Below are 13,112 nucleotides of genomic sequence, written 5' to 3' on the forward strand. Positions count from 1 at the left end.
TACCTCCCTGTCCACTATTTCCATGCTCATATAATTGATTTCCCTGGCCATCCACCACCCCACCCATTGCTCCCTAACCCCTCTGGTGTATCCCCCAAGATCCTATCTCATGATCATAAGCTTTCCCATGTCCTTATACCCTTGATCTTATTTATATACCTTGATCCAGATGAAGGCCTCTCTCCTTAACGTTGCTTCCATCAGAATAATTTCTCATGGCAACAAGAAAAGCAACCAGGATTGGGGTGTTAGGGTAAAATGCCACAGGTGGAGTGGCTTCATCAACTAAAATTATTTTCAAACATTGGGTGCTAGACATCGTAGATTGAAGGTCAACTCTGATTTCTCTTGAGGCTTCTCTCCTGCACTGGTGAGTGCTCCTCTTAGGGCTTCATCGGCTGTGGTCTCTCCTCCATGTGTATCCATCTCTGTTAGCACTGTAGGCTCCCCTTCCCTCCGCCTATAAGGATACCACCAGATACAGTCAGGTCCATCTAACAGCCTCCTTGGCATTGAATCTCCTGTTGACAGTCATTACCTTCATATCCACACAGGACCCTACCTTCAAGGTCCTGCTTACTTTTTGACTTTGCAGTAGCTCATAATCAATCTGCATAACCTAGAAAATATACTTCTTCGATTTGGATCATTTTCTGAGCCAGCAATATGTAATGCGATCCTTGTTTCTGAAATCAGGCAGCAACAGCCCATCACAGCTCCCAGACAGCCGTGAGACTACAGTGGCCACCCACCAACATGACACAGGCTACGACGCCGTGAAGCTGTCAGCTTTTGTAGGTAAGTGTTTTACAAGCTTACATTTTCAGACTATGATGGGTTATCAGAGAAGGCCACACTGAGCCGAGGAACCGCTGTACGGTCACATTCTGGTGTATGGGGACAAGGGCTTCAATATACCAATCAGGGGAATCACGGCTCAGTCCATAACAGGGACTGAAGGAAACACAATGCCCACGTTTCCCAGCTCCACCCTTCTGTGTCGTGATTGCTCCCAGCTGCTGGTGGTTGCCCCACTATCTCTCCCCTTACCTTCCTTCCTCATTCCTTCCCTTCAGCATTCCACCTTTCTCTGGTCTTGTTTTTGATTTTGAGAAAGGGTCTCAAGGAGCCCCCCACACTACCCTTGAATTCGTTATGTAGCAAAAATGACCTTGACCTCCCAATCCTCCAGTCTCCACCTGCTGGGATTACAGGAGGGCACAAGATCAATCACCCAGTTTAAGCAGCACCGGGGACCTTTGGATTTCCCAAGGCCTTGTGAGTGCTTCCTGACTCAGCCACACCCCCCAGCCCCATTCCATCAAATTCAGAACATTTTCGTCATCTCCAAACACCTGCACTTATCAGCAGTCACTCCTCATTTTCCATCAGCCCTCGATGTATACATTTATATTATTAACACATTGGCTCTCCTTATTGATCAATCTACAGCGGGTCTCCACACTGAATCCAGATTTCAGCCCATCATGGCCCAGCGAAGGCCTCCGTGTTGCCAAACCTGAGGATCGTCTTTGTCTGTGACTCTTCATTCTCTTTGTTCTCTCAGGAGCCTCCTCCTCAGAAGGAGGGCTTTTCCTGGGTTACCTGACAAACCTCTGGTTTGCATCTCTCTGGGGATCTGTATTTCAGCCTCATCTGCCGTGGGCCCCTCTTACCTCACTAATAACATGTGGTCTCCTTTGGACGTCCTCTCACTCTGGACTCCTTTCCACCGACGCCATCCCCCGCCCCTTCCCTCACCCTCCCTCCTCCCCGGGACGTTCACTGTTATTATTTGCTAACTATTGTTAAATGCGTATCTCCACATCGTGCTTCTCTTCTGAGCCCCAGACAAGTATCAATCAGCTTCTCATGTGACATCTCTGTTCACACATTTCATACTTCAAACACACCATCTCCCCCACAACCTGCTGCATCCCCTGCCTTGCTGAATCCTCTCTGCTCAGACAGAAGCAGCAGCCCCGCCGGCCTCACCTCTAGGCTTGATTGATGAGCAGTTTCTGTCCGTTTCCTTTCAAAGCCACTTGTTGTCATCACTGCTCTGTTGATCAGACGCCGCCATCTTGTACTTGGGCGGTTGTAAAGCTGCACCCACTCTCATTCTGCCCTCTGCACCCTCTCCTGCTGGGGGTGCCATGGGTGACAGTACCAGTGAAAGGTGGTACACAGCCTTTTTGTTCCTTTTCTGAATACCCCAAACACATTTCTTTACTATGCGACCATCTTACTCACAGTGTAACAGGTCCTGACTATGAAGACCATCCAAAGGCTGTTTTAATAAACAGAAGGGTGCAAAACAATTGCCCTAATTGTTCTCAAATCAAGAACTAAACTACTTGAGGGAGAGGCAGGCGAATCTTTGTGAGTTCAAGGCCAGCCTGGTCTATGGCGTGAGTTCCGGGCCAGGTTCCAAAAGCTACAGAGAAACCCTGTTTCAAAACAAAACAACAAAACAAAACAAAACAAAACAAAAAAACCAGACTTACAAAAGCTGGGCAGTGGTGGCGCACGCCTTTAATCCCAGCACTCGGCAGGCAGAGGCAGGCTGATCTCTGTGAGTTCGAGACCAGCCTGGTCTACAAGAGCTAGTTCCAGGACAGGAACCAAAAGCTACGGAAAAAACTTGTCTCAAAAAAAAAAAAAAAAAAAAAAAGAACTAAACTACCAGGTTTAGAGAGACTCAACAACAGCAGGCAATGAAAGCGCATACATTTTCACACACCAAAGAACTGCTAACAAGATCCCAAGGACAAGACGTATGATACACAGACCACATTCCGAAAAGGAGATGTATACGGCCGCCTTTGCTTCATTTTCAGTTTGCTCTGTCATGTGGCATTCTGGCTCTTTCCTTTTGGCTCACCAATCAGCTGACTCTATTGACAAGAAATGGGTTGTTTACATGTTGTAGAAAACACAAAAGACAACAGACACGAAAGGTTCTTCTCTCTATCACCTACCCTCTCCTGCCTTAGCCCCCTCCCAAATACTCATTATCAACTTAGTCAAAACAGGGCTCAGAGATAACTGATTTTTCAGTAACGTAACCCCCTTTAATTTTCAAATCACATTTATTTTAGAGTGTGTGTGTGTGTGTGTGTGTGTGTGTGTGCGCGCGCGCATGCGCACACACGCGTGTGCTTGTGTGTAATGCCACAAGGCACACGTGGAGTTTAGAGGACAATTTTCTCTTTCCACTATGTGAGTTCCAGAGATTGACCTCAGTTATCAGGTGGGGCAGCACAACCTTTATTTATCAAACTATTTCACTAGCCTTTGGGGGTTTTTGTTCTGTTTTGTTTGTTTGTTTTAATTCTAGCCTGCTTTCTAAAGTGGTTTCACTGTCTCCCTCCTCCAAACATTGTATAAAGTAGAACCATATCATTCTTTTTCTCCCAGTGGTTATGTGATATTCCGTTACACAGAATTTTCTTCTTATTTGTTCCTGTTTATGCATTCCTTCATTCCCTTAATGATTACAGTCCACGCAGAATACATGACGTGAGGGAAGTTACAAAAGACACTTCCATAAACATCCTCATAGAATTAAAAAAGAAAAAGAAAAAAAAGAAAAAAAAACACCTTTCCTATTGCTTCAACATTCTTAGAAAGGACATAGGGTGATCCTTAGATAAACAACCAAGTAGAAACTCAATAAAATTTACTGATCAAACACCAGACTTTAGATATGTTGAAAGCAGAAGATAAAATAAAAGGTAAGTACTATAGTTGTATTTTTCCCTGCCTTAATCAGTTTGCTTTATCAAACCAAAGAAACATTTGTGAAAGCTGATTTACAGGGTGCCCTGGCGTAGAAAAGCAACTGGTAGGAACCATTTACCTACAAGCTGTCTTCTGCTCTCCTCCAACCTTCTGAAACAGGGTCTCACTAGGTAGTCCAGGCTGATCCATCTCTGGATCTTCTTACGTAATCCTACCCAGGGCTCAGATTATAGGTATGTACCACCACACCCAACCCTACCTAACCCTACCATACCTTTCTCTCAGGGGCACTGATTTCCTCTTCCCTCCCAGGGATCCAGCTCACAAATCTGGTAAACACTGTACCCTGTACCGCTGAGTTTGATTTCCAGCTCTTTCTCTCCTTCAGAAAGGTCATCAACATCATTTAGTCTTAAGGATTTATTTATCTTTATTTTATTTGAATGGTAGTTTTGCCTATTGCCTACGGAGGCCAGAAAAAGGCATCGGATCCCCTGGTAATGGAGTTACAGGGATGGAACTGGGTCTTTTGTGAAAGCAGCCAGTGCTCTTAACCTCTGAGTCATCTCTCCAGTCCAAACAAGCAACATTTTTGAAAAAACGATAAACCATGGATTTAGTTAACTTTATGCATTGCAAGAAAAGCTAAATTTAAAGAAAGACAAAGAAATCACCTCTTTCTGTACAAAGTTACTGTCAAAACATAGGCATTGAGATAAATAATTTGCTTTGTTAAAAACTGTGTTTATTTGTATGTGTATGAGTGTACAGGTATATCTGTGCATCATTAATGATTAATGTGCAGGGCCTACAGAAGCCAGAAGAGGGCATTGGAACCCCTCTGACTGCAGTTACAGAAGGTTGCAAGCTGCCATGTGGGGGCTGGGCATTGAACCCCTCCCCTTGTCTGTAAGAGCAGCAAGTACTCTTAACTTCTGAGCTATCTTGCCCAGTCCCAAAATTTGCCTTAAAAAAAAAAAAAAGCCAGCCGGGCGATGGTGGCGCACGCCTTTAATCCCAGCACTCGGGAGGCAGAGGCAGGTGGATCTCTGTGAGTTCGAGACCAGCCTGGTCTACAGAGCTAGTTCCAGGACAGGCTCCAAAGCCACAGAGAAACCCTGTCTCGAAAAACCAAAAAAAAAAAAAAAAAAAAAAAAAAAAAAGCCAACAGAGAAACTACACAAGGTTCACTCATAAATATATTCTTTTTTTTTGAACTTTTGAGACAGGGTTTCTCCGTCACTTTTGGTTCCTGTCCTGGAACGAGCTCTTGTAGACCAGGCTGGCCTGGAACTCACAGAGATCCACCTGCCTCTGCCTCCCGAGTGCTGGGATTAAAGGCGTGTGCCACCACTGCCCGGCCCTTCATAAATATATTCTTACTCATTTGTTTTTGTGTTTAAAGTTTTTAGAGTCAGGGTCTCACTTAGCCCAGGTTGGCCAGAAGTCCCTTTATGTGGAGGAGGGCAGGCTTGAAGTGATCCTGACTTTGCATCCAAAGAGCTAGGAATACTGGGCAGTGGTGACACAGGCTTTTAATCCCAGCACTAGGGAGGCAGAGCAAGTGAAGCTCTGTGAGTTCAAGGCCAGCCTGGTCTGTGGAGTGAGTGCCAGGACAGGCTCCAAAGCTACACAGAGAAACCCTGTCTCACAAAAGCAAACAGAGAGCTAGGCTTATGGGAGCGTCTCACCACACCCAGTTTTATTTTTTTAAGTGGCCTGGTGGGACAGCCAGCTGAAGCACAATAGGGCCACATGTCCCAAGCTGCCCATTAAACAGCCTTCCGCACACAACCTGTGCCTTCGTATCCGGCAACTGTGCACACAGGACTTTGGGGCTTCCAAAACCCTGTCCATGTACATAGTTCAAAAACCCTATAATGTCATTTTTTCTGAGTTCTGTAGAAATTTTTACTTATCCCTATCTCCTTAATGTACGCACATTTGAATCATAAAGTAGGGTGCGCGGGGCAGGGGTCACCCAAATTCACCTACATAGACTCTTGACCCTCTGTGTCACGCCTGTACCAGACACTAAGCCTCTGCATTACAGCTGTGGCTGTTGAGAAAAAAAAATTGTTGGTTCAAATTTCCATTTACTCGGACAGCATGCTAGCAAACCAATCCATTTCTATTGCCTTCTGGGCAAAACGCCTGGGCTTTGTAAATGTAAAATGAACTCCTACTGAAAAGGAAAAATAAACCCAAGGAAAAGAAATTTCATTGCTGATGCCCTTTTCTGGATTCCTACCTTTCTGGAGCCTAAAACCAAGGGCATTTTCCACCACAATGGTATCAAGCCTGTGGTTAATCGCAGGGCCATTTCATTTAACCTTCTGTATTGTGACATCGCCTTAGACCAGCCAGCTTGGGACCTCCCTCACGTGTTCAATTCCGCTACCATTAAACACCAAACATGCTTATCCTGACTTTTGTTAATTATATGTTCATTCCCATAGGACAGTCTGTGCGATCCTACACATATACACCAAAACCAGAAGGGAAGTAGGGACTGTCATAAAAAAAATCATTTCTATCAGTTAAATTCATTAAAGGTTCAGCAGTTGCCTCGATTCCTAGTTAGACGACCGTGGTTGGTTGACTTGGAGAACTATCACCAAGTGTGGAAACTGCAACCCCAAAGAAATGCCAAGCTTTGACCATTTCTTTAGACAGACGATCCTTTCTACCACCTCCTGCTGAGGTCACCAGAGAAACCACACACACGCTTACTTGTGCCCCCAAGGCAACAGAAACGCACACGTCCATTCACGTAGAAAGTCACCCTCCCACACTGCTCATTCTGGTTCCGGTTTCTCATCCTTGCCCAAAAGCAATTCACCTAACGGGGCAAATGGCAAGATGGTTAGCATCATTAACCTCATTAGGAACAAGCACCCTTCCAGCTCACCTAGAGGTGCCACTAGGCGCGGTGACTAACCCCGTCAAGCGGTCCTAGGATGTTTGGAAACCCACCCCCTTGACCTAGGCGGGGCACCACCCCTTGAGTCAGCGCGGGTGTCCCCGGCCCGCACACGTCGCAATCGGGAAGCAGTTTCCGAAACCCGAGGAGGTGCGGAGGTGGCTTATCCATTCTCGGGCCCCACCCCTGAAAGTTACTGGGAGCGGCACCCAGAGAACTTTCCCAGATTGATCCCCGCCCGCGTTCAGGGAGGTCTGCCGGGCTCTGCGCTCAACCTGAGGCTGGGAGCCACCTCGCGCTGCCTGCCAAGCCCCTCCTTCGCTGCACCTTCTAGGGCCGCAGAGGGGAGGGTCGGCTGTGACCGCCTTCCGAAGAAGTCGCACCGGTTTTTCGAGCTCGGCTGGACGCCGGGAAGAGACACGGCCGCGGGAGTCCGCGGGAGCCTCGGGCCCGGGGTGAGTCACGGCTGGGAGCCGGAGAGGGCAGGCTAGAGTGCGAGAATGAATGATGTCAGGAGCGCGCAGGGCGCGGGCAGGAGAGGGAGGGAGGGCAGGCCCGCGGTAAACAGAGCTGCGCGCTGCCCCGGGCTCCGCCGGTCGGAGACCCCGCCCTCGGCGCCGCCAGAGTCGCCCGGAGCCCGGTTCGCTGCAACGCCGGGACTGCGGCCTGGGGCGGAGCGGCTTCCTCAGCGGGCGAGACCCGCACAAAGTTTGCAGCTTTCGGGCCCGGTCCCCCGGGTCCTCGGCGCCCAGAGAGTGCCCCCGCCCCCGGCGTGCGAGCACCGGCTGCGTGCGAGCGGTGAGCGCCGGGCCGGGAGGAGGATGGGCTGCGGGCTGCGCGTCCTGCGGAGCGCGCGGGGGACGTGGCTCCTGCGGGGACGTGGCTCTGACCGCCACCGCCTCCCCCAGGCCGCCCCGCCCCGGGCATCTTTCCTCAGTTTTCGTGTGCTGGGGGTCAGCTGGTGGCTGTCTCTCCTCCCAGCCAGCTGCTCATTCATTTGTAACCCCTTTTCGAGCACTTGGTGGTGGCATTGAAATGGCACAGGTTAAACCGTAGATTGTGCAGCGCCACTCTGGGCGTCAGGGTTGAAGTTCGGGTGGCGAAGGAGAGACTGTCACTTGCTGAAGATCTGTGCACAAGAGCAGCCCCGGGCTGCCCAAGGGGACCTCCCTGTCTTTGGCATTCAGACCCGCGCCCCTTAAGGAAGGAAGACAGGGTTTGTCAGCACAGAGAGGTGGGAGTGGACCGTACCCTGTCACAGTTTGTGGGTGATAGTTCCATCTCAAAAGCAAATACTTCAAATGTTATTTCCTGTAATCTTTTATTAATTCGCCGTCCCTCTGTTTTCAAGACCTGCTTTTTCTATTCTAAGGTGACCTTAAAATAATTTTGACATGTGTTTGAACTTTTGGAGAGGTTCAACTCTTTTTGTCCGTGGGTTCGTGTGGACTTTTTTTTAACAGTTCCGTTCTTTGCATTTCACTCCTAGCGTCATCTACTAACCCTGAACTCTTGGTTTACATTTAACATCCGGAACCGTAAAATGAGATTAGGACTACTTCAAACAGTGTTGACCATTAAATAAGGGATTAATGCGGTTAGTTAATGAGGATGGAGGCACGAAGGTCTGATCATAAACGTCTTCTCCAAAGCAGACTCCACTAAACTGTAACTGTTGACCTGTAAGAAATCGCAAGTTCCAGGAGGCTGAGGTAAACGCCAGGTTCCCTCTGTGGAACCTGTCCGGCCCAGGTTAGCACGTGAAAGGCGGGTCTACTCCCTTAAAGTGGGAAGGGAGGTTTTTAAAGGAAGTCAAATGTTTCAGGGTGGATACCTAAGAAGGTTTTGTCCCCTCCCTCTGTTGTGAGAACTAATAAGTGTTTAAGAGACGTCAAAGCCAGTCCAGACAGACAAAGAATAAGACGCCTGGACTTTGCAGGAAGAAGGTATCTGTAGAGCGCTATCTAGCATTTCTTTCTTTCTTTCTTTCTTTCTTTCTTTCTTTCTTAATAAGAAGCAAGCAAAATTCGACTTGTTTGTTTTGTTTATAGCCCATTTCATTGGTCCGCTTATGATCTTATTTCATGCTGCTCTCCTAGCTGAAGAGGTTTTTGTTTTGTTTTGTTTTTTTGTTTTTTATTTGCGTTGATATTTTGCCTGCATGTATAAGGATGCCAGATGCCCTGGAGCTGGAGTTACAGCTTGTCTTGTGGGTGCTGGGAATTGAACTCGGGTCCTCTGGAAAAGCAGTCAGTGCCTTTAACAGCTGAGTCTGAGCTGTCTCTCCAGCCCCTTGGGTTTTTTTTTTTTAAAAGCAAGTTAATCTTTAATTTAATGTTGTTAGTTTCATTTTTAAATCCAGCTGGTTGACCTATGAACCTGCCGAGAAACTCGGGAACACACCAGTAAGTAGTCTGTTTCATCCTGTTCTGAGTTTCTTTTTCCCAGAGCTTGGTCAAAGCCCTAGGAGGTATTTGGAAGGATCTGAAGCATTTGCTCTGACATCTTACAACGCTGGGATGTGGGGAGGGGGCCGTGGCCATGGGGGGGTGCAGAGGAATCTAGGTGACCGGTAGGCCCTGTGTTAACTGTGCGACTCTCAGTGAGTTATGCTCTCTGCTGTTGTGGGACTTTAAACAAAATATACAGAGGTTATCTTACATTTGTTAAAAGAGACAGTGAAATACAGATTGTGACCTTTTTTTTCTTTTAAAGTGATACTTCCAGGTGATATTTTGAGGGAAAAGGTGGGAGGGGATGGGGGAAAAGAGAGACAGAGGCAGAGAGACTAGAGTCACTCTTCCTGTGTGGGGCTACCTGACCTTGAATTTGAGAGCCTCCGGCCTCAGTCTTCCCAGTGCTGGGATTTCAGGCGTGTACTACACTTCCCTACTTCCTCCTCTTCCTCCTCCTCTTCCTCTTCCTCCTCCTCCTCCTTTTAATGGACAATTCCTAATAATTCTGGACTAAAGAAGGAGCAGCCTTCCCCCGTCTTCTGGTAGAAGTGAATCCTGAACTACTAGTATCAGGTTGTCATCCAACTCGTATTTACTAAGCCATTTGACTTCAATGCAGAACATTTATTAAGCACCTATTCTATACTAGCACTGGTGTATACATAACAGCGCTGAGATAATGGAGATTCTGGTACTGCTCTTGTGACTTACAGTTCAGTCAACAAAACCCAAGTGCTATGGGGTTGAAAAGCAGGAGCGCTGGGAGCTGGGAGGAAACCAGAAATGACTGAACAGTGCTGGCTGCCTTCCTAGTGGCGGTCTGATGGTTCTTGAGTTGAGCTCCTTTATTCTTGGGTGACTGAGCACAATGCAGATAGCTTGCTTTTGACAAATTACCTTAAATAATGTCAAACAGGCCCACTGAAAAGAAATGTATAGGTAAGTTAGCTCAACCAAGATTGATTTCCTTTTGGCAAAGCCTTAAGATAGAGCTTTAAAAGGATTACCATGTGTGTCGGTATCCCCACGTCCTGCTTTCCCTTATATTAGGATTAATGTTACGAAGTAGTTAGAAAAATGGGCAGAATAGACCTATCACCTTAACAATCACTTAGCATTCTACCTTCCTGTTTGGGCACTCAAGTGCTGTGTGGGTTGAGATGACTGTGGACAGATGCTAGTGGTCCCTAGAACTACTCCCCACCACAGCCTTGGGAGGTGGCACTCTTGTGTGTCTGGGGGTCTTCCTTTTGTACCACATGCAGTGTTCGTGGAGGCCAGAAGAGGAAGAAGGGTCTTCTAGAACTCAGTGGCAGAAAGTTGTGAGCCTTCATGTCACTGCTGGGAAGCAAACCTGGGTTGTTGGGAAGAGCAGCCAGTGCTGTTAACTTCTGTGCCATCTCTCCAGCCCCAACGTAGACATTCTTTAACTTTTTATCGGGGAGAAAGTGATATATAGAGTTAATTAACTTCCAAAAGTTGCCCAACTGAAAAGTTATTCTCTACAAACCTGGGCTTGATTTTTATGTATTCTAACTTTCCCCCCAAACTCAATTATAAGCTACTCTTGTGTCACTAGGAGATTCTCATATAACACATATCATCTTTAGTTTTCTGAACCAATTCCATATTGAACCAAAACCAAGTTTGTTCCCAATTTTCAGTGTTTCTAAAGATTTCTTTTATTTTTAATTTTAATTATGTGTATGCATGGGTCTGTATGGAAGTGTGTGCAACTGAGTACTGGTGCCCTCTGAGGCCAAAGGCCTCGAATCCCCCAGAAGTTAAAGATGCTTGTGAACCTCCCAGTGTGGGGGCTCAATCACACCTGGATCCTGCGTATCCTCACTCTTCACTGCTGAGCCCATGTTTTCACTTCTTTTTAATTTTAGCAGCTTTGAATTAAATAGCAACATAGAATGATTATTCTTCAGTCACCACTTTGCTTTTTTTTTTTTTTTAAAGTGAAATCTATTTAATTTAGCTGTTTTCTTGAAAGGCCGTTTTTCAGTATTGAAAAAAATGTTCTGTTTGTTTATTTTCGAATCTTTACTGAAGAGATCAAATCCAGGGCTGTGCAGCGTGCCCAGCCCACGCTGGGTCACAATCTCTAGGGCCTCTCCTTTCTTTGAAATCTCACTTGTTCCTTACAGCTTTGGGCTTGAGGATCAAGCTTGGTGGAGCTGCCCAGTGGGAACTGGTTCTTTACTCTGGGGATTATCTGATGAAAAGAGAACATTCCAGCTTTCTTAAAGGACTGTTTATGTTTTTATTATTAGTCATGAAGCTAACCTTATTTTTTGAGAAAATACAGCAGAGAAGAACCGGGTTAATTTTGCCAGGCAGCTCTGAAAAAGAAATTTTATTTCTATAGTTACATCATCAGCACCAGTGAGATAACATTAAATATTTTCAGATATTATGTTTATATTATTATATTTAGTATATTAACTTTAGGATAAATTGCATCAATTTTTATTTATTTATTTGAGATAAATAAATAAAACTACATAGTGTTTCACTATGTAGTTCTGGCTGTTCTAGAGCTTACTATGTAGACCAGGCAGCCCTTGAACTCAGAGCCACCTGCCTCTGCTTCTTGAGTGCTGGGATTAAACAGGTCACTTTTTCACTTTTTCAAAAAGTTTGTGTGTCACCCGTATGAAATTGTCAGGTTGATTTAATGAAAATGCAAGCATTGCCCATTGTTTTCATTGCAAGTAGAGTACATTTCTTTGTATAGAGAATCTCAGGTTTTACAAGTATGTCAAGCCTTCTTTGTTACTGAGTCAAGTTTTCAATGTTGCCTTCTATTTTCATTTCTATTTCTAGTTAATATAAACTTTATGTTAGCCAGTCGTGGTGGCAGACACCCTTAATACCAGCTGTGGGTTCAAGGCCAGACCTGTCTTCATAGCAAGTTCCAGATTAACTAGGGCTACATAGTAAAACCCCGTCTCAAAAAAGTAATTGATTAGTTGATTTATCTGTATGGTTTTGTAAAGCATATTAAGATGGAAGGAGTGTGGGATTCAGCATCTTTTAGATATCCGATTCAGTTCAGTTGATCTACCGTGGCTTGTGAGTCAAAGGAAGCTTTAAAGGAACAATAACTAGGATTAAAGTGTAAATGGGATACTGAATGTGGGGGCTCCCCTTTGCCCAACCTTTATACCATTTGTTATAACAACTTGAAATGTTGCCTTATAATTTGTTTATGTTGTATTTAAATTGATTTCGCATAAATGTGTTAGAGCCTGTCCTGGAACTCACTCTCTAGACCAGGTTGGCCTCGAATTCACAGAGATCCATCTGTCTCCCCCCCCCTCCCCCCCCCCCCCCGCCCCGTGCTGTGATTAAAGGAGTGTGCCACGCCCCCCGTGATGTCACATAATTTTTTTTTAATTTTTTTTTTGTTTGTTTGTTTTTCAAGACAGGGTTTCTCTGTGGCTTTGGAGCCTGTCCTGGAACTGTAGCTCTGTAGACCAGGCTGGTCTCGAACTCACAGAGATTCCCACGCCCCTCTGCCTCCCTAGTGCTGGGATTAAAGGTGTGCACCACCACCGCCCAGCCGTTTCTGTATAGTGTTGTCTGTCCTGGAACTCACTCTGTAAAACAGACTTGCCTAAGACTCAGAGATTCTTCTGCCTTTAGGATTAAAGGCGAGCGCCTCCCTCAACTGGGAGGCACAATTCTACAGTAAGTAGAATTTTTAAAATTCTTAAGAAAGCTTTTCTATCCACCAGAGGGAGAAATAGCCTTGAGGTGGGAAACAGAATGAGAGGTGGTATTTATTGTCCCAAAGGCAAGCTCGGCATCCTTCCTTAGGGTAGTGCTTAGCACCCCGGGCATGTCGGAATCTCCTCTTCTTCTTGTATTCTTCCTTGACCCTCTGGGCTGTGGTATAGCAGAGAACAGATGGGTTCACAGGGTTCTCCGCTGCATCTACCACAAAGAAGCATGCTGGGGAACCACCTGTCGCCAGGTGT

General features: G+C 46.1%; 1 protein-coding gene across 4 annotated transcripts in view; it reads left to right on the plus strand.

Moving 5' to 3' along the window:
* Positions 1–6,912: 6,912 nt before the first annotated feature.
* Positions 6,913–13,112, plus strand: part of Sgms2 (sphingomyelin synthase 2) — a 71,787-nt gene continuing 65,587 nt past the window's right edge. For 2 of the 4 annotated variants that reach the window (XM_041652576.1, XM_041652593.1), the window contains exon 1: positions 6,913–7,122. The gene's annotated coding sequence lies outside the window, so the exon portion shown is untranslated. Of the gene's footprint in view, positions 7,123–7,308; positions 7,466–13,112 lie in introns of those variants that run through there. The other 2 variants (XM_041652584.1, XM_041652603.1) reach the window with 1 other exon arrangement.

This window comes from Microtus oregoni, unplaced genomic scaffold (assembly GCF_018167655.1).
Source record: "Microtus oregoni isolate MIOR12 unplaced genomic scaffold, Mior012 000000F_ref0000247, whole genome shotgun sequence".
NCBI lineage: Eukaryota > Metazoa > Chordata > Mammalia > Rodentia > Cricetidae > Microtus > Microtus oregoni.